General features: G+C 31.4%; 1 long non-coding RNA gene across 1 annotated transcript; it reads left to right on the plus strand.

The window, feature by feature from the left end:
• Positions 1-1,747: 1,747 nt before the first annotated feature.
• Positions 1,748-2,444, plus strand: LOC148867509 (uncharacterized). The gene is made up of 2 exons (XR_016110522.1): positions 1,748-1,948; positions 2,103-2,444. It is a non-coding gene; the product is annotated as an uncharacterized LOC148867509 (long non-coding RNA).
• The last annotated feature ends 3,556 nt before the right edge of the window (positions 2,445-6,000 follow it).

Below are 6,000 nucleotides of genomic sequence, written 5' to 3' on the forward strand. Positions count from 1 at the left end.
GGAGAGTAAGGGAGAAGAATGAGAAAGATTGAGGGAAAACAAGAGAGAGAGAGAGAGAGGTTTTGATTTAACTAAATCGAATCAGAGAGAGTGGGAGAGAAAGAGGGAACGGGAAATCGAGAGATGACTATGAGAGTGAGAGAGAAGGGAAGGAGATCGAGAGACAGAGGGAGTGGGAGAGAAACTAAAAACCTATTTTCAATATAGGTTTTCTGCTGTGTCCAACATGGAATAAGAATCCCATGGTGATAACAACCACATAAGCCTCTGATGACATAGTGGGGGTTTTTATAATTTGAAATGTAAAGCCAGTTTTTAGAGTTTGGTTCGTTTATAAACCAACCTGCAACATAATTTTAAATGTACAACCAACTTTGACTATAATTTTTTCTTTAAATTATATATTTCATTTACATTATATAAAATATTTTTTACTTATCACATTTAATTTTTGTTTGTTTATGGTATCGTTTTACTCAAACCACTAACCCACCATCTAAAAATAAAAATTGTTTGATTTCTAGGTTGATATTAAATTTTGTATTACATTTTCATCATTGATAAAATTATTTCTTATGTATAAAACTTATTTTTGTTCAATATAATGAATGTACAATATTAGAAATGTACCCACTATTTTATTTTTTATAAATATATAACATTAGTTATGTACCCAAAGTTTTCTCTTATTTTTTTGTTTTTGTGATTCTTTGTATTTTCTATTATTAAAAATTTTATTATTTGACTATGACATCATTTAATTTATAGGTATATTTTGAAATTGGCTTTCCATTTTCATCATTAATAAAAATACTTCTTGCATTTCATAGTTATTTATTTTAATTTTTTATTATTTAATTATGACATTATTTATTAATCCATTTGACCCCAAATGGTCAAATTGTTTGCCCACTACCAAGAGGGAAGAAAATGATTTTGTTTTCAAATTACTTTTCAGAATATTTATTTTTATACTATTAAAATTAATATTGTGGATTTAATTACAAGAATTTAATGATGAGAAAAATATATTTTAAATATAGGATTTAATGAGAGAGAATAGAAAAATATTTTTATTTCCAGTTGATTTTAAATTTTACATTCCATTTTCATCATTAATAAAAACATTTCTTATTTAACACACTTATTGTTGTTTAATATATATGTTAAAAATGTTTCCTTTTTTATTTTTAATTTTATCTATTTTTTAATTTTATTATTTAATCATGGCAATATGAATTAACCCATTTGACCCAAAATGATTTAATTTATTACAACCACTTAGATGAAAACACTATTTTTGGTAGGTAGATTTTAAAAGTATAAGATTTTATGTTAATGGAATTATTAATTTATTAAGTATGAATTTAATTAATAGAAATCAATGATGAGAAGAAATAAAAATGACTTAAATATATGATTCAATGAATATGAATGGAAGTTAATAACTTAAATGTTGGATTTAATAAGAGATAATTGAATACATTGAATATCTTTAAATTACCTCTTTTCAATTCATTTAATATGAAGAACCAATTATCCTATTTGCCCTTATTTTTTTATCATTAAATTTAAATATAGAAGATAAGTATTATCCTTAGAAAATTCTAGAAATATTCTTGAATACATTAGTAATTTTTAAAGTAGTATAGATGGGTTATAAGATTTTTTTTTTTGTAATTGATTTATTTTTTATTTTTATTTATTTTCTTGATGATATGGCCATTTGCAGCCATAAATAAAGAACGCAGCTATAAGACAGTGTGCTTGTACACTGGTTCGTAGTTGCTCAGTGGCGCATTCTGAGCCTTTGTCTGAGATACGAGATGGAAATGGATATCGAAGAGCCTCCTGCTCCTAATAATTCGAACTCATTTAAGCGTCTGAGCATGAAAAACTCGATTCAGACAAGCTTCGGCGACGATTACGTATTTCAAATCGTTTCGAGGTAAATAAACTGTCTCTCTCTGGTTCTGGTTTCCCAGACAGTTCTTTTATTCATTTTCTTCTTAGTTACGGAATTGATTTTTCCCTATTTCGAGGAAGCGAGAAAGAATTTCAACTAATTTAGTAAGCAGCTCATTCTTCATTTTCTGGTAAAGGAACAAACTCATCGCATTGTTGAAAATTGGTTTACGGTCACTCTCGTTTGTGAATTCACTTGGAACGGGATAATGACGGTGAGACTGTTCATAAGCAAGACATGAGCTCCAAGGTTTTTTTTTTTTTTTTTTTTCTGTTGTCATTTCACACTAATCGACTTTCGAGGGAACAAGGGTTCTTTATTTATTTATCAAAAATAAGTAAACAATTAAAGGTTTTTTGCTGTTTCTGTTTAGTTTCTTATATTTATTTTTGCCTGTTTAGTTTGTCTTCCATCTGTTCTCTGTTTGGATCCTTCAAGAATGCTCATTTCTTTGTTCCAATGTTTTTACCAATTGCTTGAATTGCATATCTCGCATTATAGTAATTTTATTGATTACTGGATTACATAAGCCCTGTTCTTTTGATTTCATCACTCTGAATGCAAGCCAGGGGAATTCATCTTTGGCGGTGTCTTTATCAACAAACACTGTTAAACTTTACTCCCCGGGGACAGGCCAGTATCTTGGAGAGTGTAAGGGACATTCTAATACCATCCACCAGATCTCATTTTCAGGCCCATCAACTCCGCATCTTTTCCATTCTTGCTCATCTGATAGAACTATTAGGTCTTGGGACACAAGGACCTTCAAGCAGGTCTGATGCTTTTGCTGTTGAACTTTCCATGCATTCAACTTGGTCCTAGGCAGTAGGCACATAGAACACACACGGATACCTTTCCCAGACAACCCGTGACTTGCGAGATGAGGCATTGCACTTGGCTAAACTTTGTTCAATTAGCATGCTTTCTCAGTGAACAATGAAACAAATTAAAATAAAATAATGATAACTGTTAAAATATGAAAAATATGTCAACCCAACATAGTAACATATCGTTTTGGTGTTCTATTGGCACAATGAAGGTGGTATTATGTCAACCCAATTCTACATCAAGTTAATGAACAAAAATAAGGGTAAATTGCTGAAACCTTTCTTGAAGTTTAGTAATTGCAATCACCCTCAGACCCTCTTCAATGCCATTACAAATTTTCAGACTTATTCAATGAATCAATCATTCCCTTCCCTAGCAGTTCAATACGGCTAATTGGCCATTAGTATTGTGGTGTTTTTCAATTAGTAAATGCCATACTTCTATTTTGCAACATTTCTGCTAATTTCTTTTAATGTAAAATCTTGAGATATGTGCTGAATAGACATTAAATGTTGACAAATTGATGCAATTAGAATATACTAACTCCAAATATATACCTAGGGGTGCAATTGGACTGGGTTTGGTCCAAATCGATCCAGTCCAATGTGAATCTGTTACTAATGCATCAGGTCTAATATAATCTAATGAATATTTTGGATCAGTCAAATTTAACGCTTGGACCGCCCAATTTATTTAAATTTGTTTTAATTTAGATTGATTCCAACCCAAACTTGATCCATTAACCGCATCTTTTACAGTGGGGCTCATGAATTTAATACTGACATAAAATCTTATCCTTGGTTCATAGCTCGCTAAACAGCTAAAGCATTTAGCTAATCCGAATTCCTTAAGATAGACGTATAAATGTTTTATAAGTTTTAAAATAATTCTATATTGATGTATCCATCAAACTTTCGATAAGATACAATATTATATTGATATTTTAATACTTCACATAATATTTTCTCTAATAAGAATAACTCAATCGTATTTTTAATAATTTCTTTTGTATAAAAGTCTATACATCTATGCATTATCAATGTATGGGCGTATTTTTAATAAATGGGGATCAGAAAAACAGCATTGACCATTGCCCATATAAAATTAATGGAAACACCCTCAAGTCATTTTATTTTAATTCATAAACAATTATTTTTTGGTAGAACATGAGAATTTGTGTGGTTAGTTGTATACCACGGCAAGAAGTGAGTGAGGTGACACATCAACATCACAAATTGCTAAAAAATCGTCATCTCTGATAGGGAGGGGGGGGTTGTTGCCTGTTCGATGTGATTCAATTAGTATTAATGGATAACATTATTACCAAATATTGGTTTTAATTAGGGGTGTTCATTCAGTTGATTTATAAGTAGAACCTAATCAAATATTTTGGTTGGATCATTTTTATGAATTAAACTTGAGAATTAAACTGAATAAAATTTAAATTGGTTCAATTAAGTTTTAAATTGCTTAATGGGGTTAATTAAAATATAAATGTTTGTTATATTTATTTTTATTTTTATTGTTAAAATGTACTAATATTTATATATATTTTATAAGTATATTAATTTTTTCTCAAATCAAACCAAACCGAAACTAAAGTAACTAAACCGAATTAGCTTATTTGGTTTGTTTTTCCATTTGATAACCGAAATTGAATACCCCTACATATTCTGTTTTGATTTAATCCCAAGTCTCATCTACAAGATATATTGTACTAATAGCGAGGGAGATAATCAACAAGATAAAAAGGTCAGTACCCAATGCTGGTCCCATATTTCCTGGGTCTTGTGAAGGTAGGCTAGGCATGGTCCTAATTTTTGGCAAAAAGTAGCATCCTCCCACTCAAACCCATGTTATCACATTGTCAGCTCGAGATTTTACCATTATACCAAGTAATGACTTCTAGATGATCAACAATATAAATGCCATTACCCAATTTTGGCCCCATATATCCTGGTTCTTGTGAAGGTAGACTAGCCCTAATTTTTGGCCTAAAGTAGCTTCCTCCCACTCAAACCCATGTTAATTATCACATTTGTCAGCTCAAGATTTTATCATTAAATCAAGTAATGACTTCTAGATGATGATCAAAAAGATGAAGCAAAAAGAGAGGAAGAACAAAGTGGTCAAACACATCATTTTTTAACAATTTATATTAACTACATCCTTCTCCATATTAGTGTTTTTGAACCGTCGTTGACCCGAATGGTCAGACGGTTTGGCCTAGAAATTGTCCAAGTAATTGGTTATGTTTTACCCTTAACCCATTTTTGGACAAAAAACCATTGACTTGGTTGGAGAACCGCTGACTTAGGCGGTCGAACCATTGTCTCGGACAGTGGTTCGCGGTTTAATAAAGTTGCAAGGAGACCAGAGAAAGGAGAAGCTGAGACAAGAACGATATCAAATCTGAGATTGCTAGATCCCAGATATGACAGAGAGAGAAATTAGATCTTAGATCTCAGATCTCAGATTTGAGATCTGATCTGTGTTTCTGTTCCCACCACCTCGCCATCACCGTCACCGGTGAACATCAAATCCTCCTTATTTTCTTTCATTTCTCCCCTTTCCATTTTTTCCCTTTCTCTTCTTCTCATTTCTTCCTTTCTTTTTTTTTTTTTAATCTTTTTGCTCAGCCGATAACCAGCTTCTCTTTTCTCATACAAGACTAAAAATCTAAGAATAGGTAATAATATTTGCCTTAATAATCAACCTGTCTGAATTGTTCAACCGGATGGTTGAATTACTGACTCAGAAACCAGTGGCCACAATGATTTCGTTTCCGGATTGGTTTTTTAAACCTTGCTCCATGTTGTTTAATCCCGGCTGATCTCTATTACTACATAGTGAGAGGAAAAAAAAAAACAAAATATTCAAGGACCCTGAACCCAACCCTCAGCAAGTGGTATAGAAATCATTCAATTACATACATGAGACTACAGTAGTTTTTTTTTTTTTTTTTTCATTTTTTGGCAGAATACATGAGACCATAGTCTGCGGGGTTAAACAAAACTGGATTTTCTCTTCACAGAATCCTCTGCACACCCACCTCATATCACTTGCAGCCGTGCATCCTCTAATAAATGAAAACAGTTTAGAAAGAGTACAACTTGCATACAAGATAATGCAAAATATTAGGTTTTATACTATATATTTGTATTTATTATCTTTCCAAACTAAGCCTGATGTACAGCTGCAACATG

The sequence above is a fragment of the Nelumbo lutea genome, chromosome 3 (genome assembly GCF_056320005.1).
Source record: "Nelumbo lutea isolate HS-2025 chromosome 3, American lotus-T2T, whole genome shotgun sequence".
NCBI lineage: Eukaryota > Viridiplantae > Streptophyta > Magnoliopsida > Proteales > Nelumbonaceae > Nelumbo > Nelumbo lutea.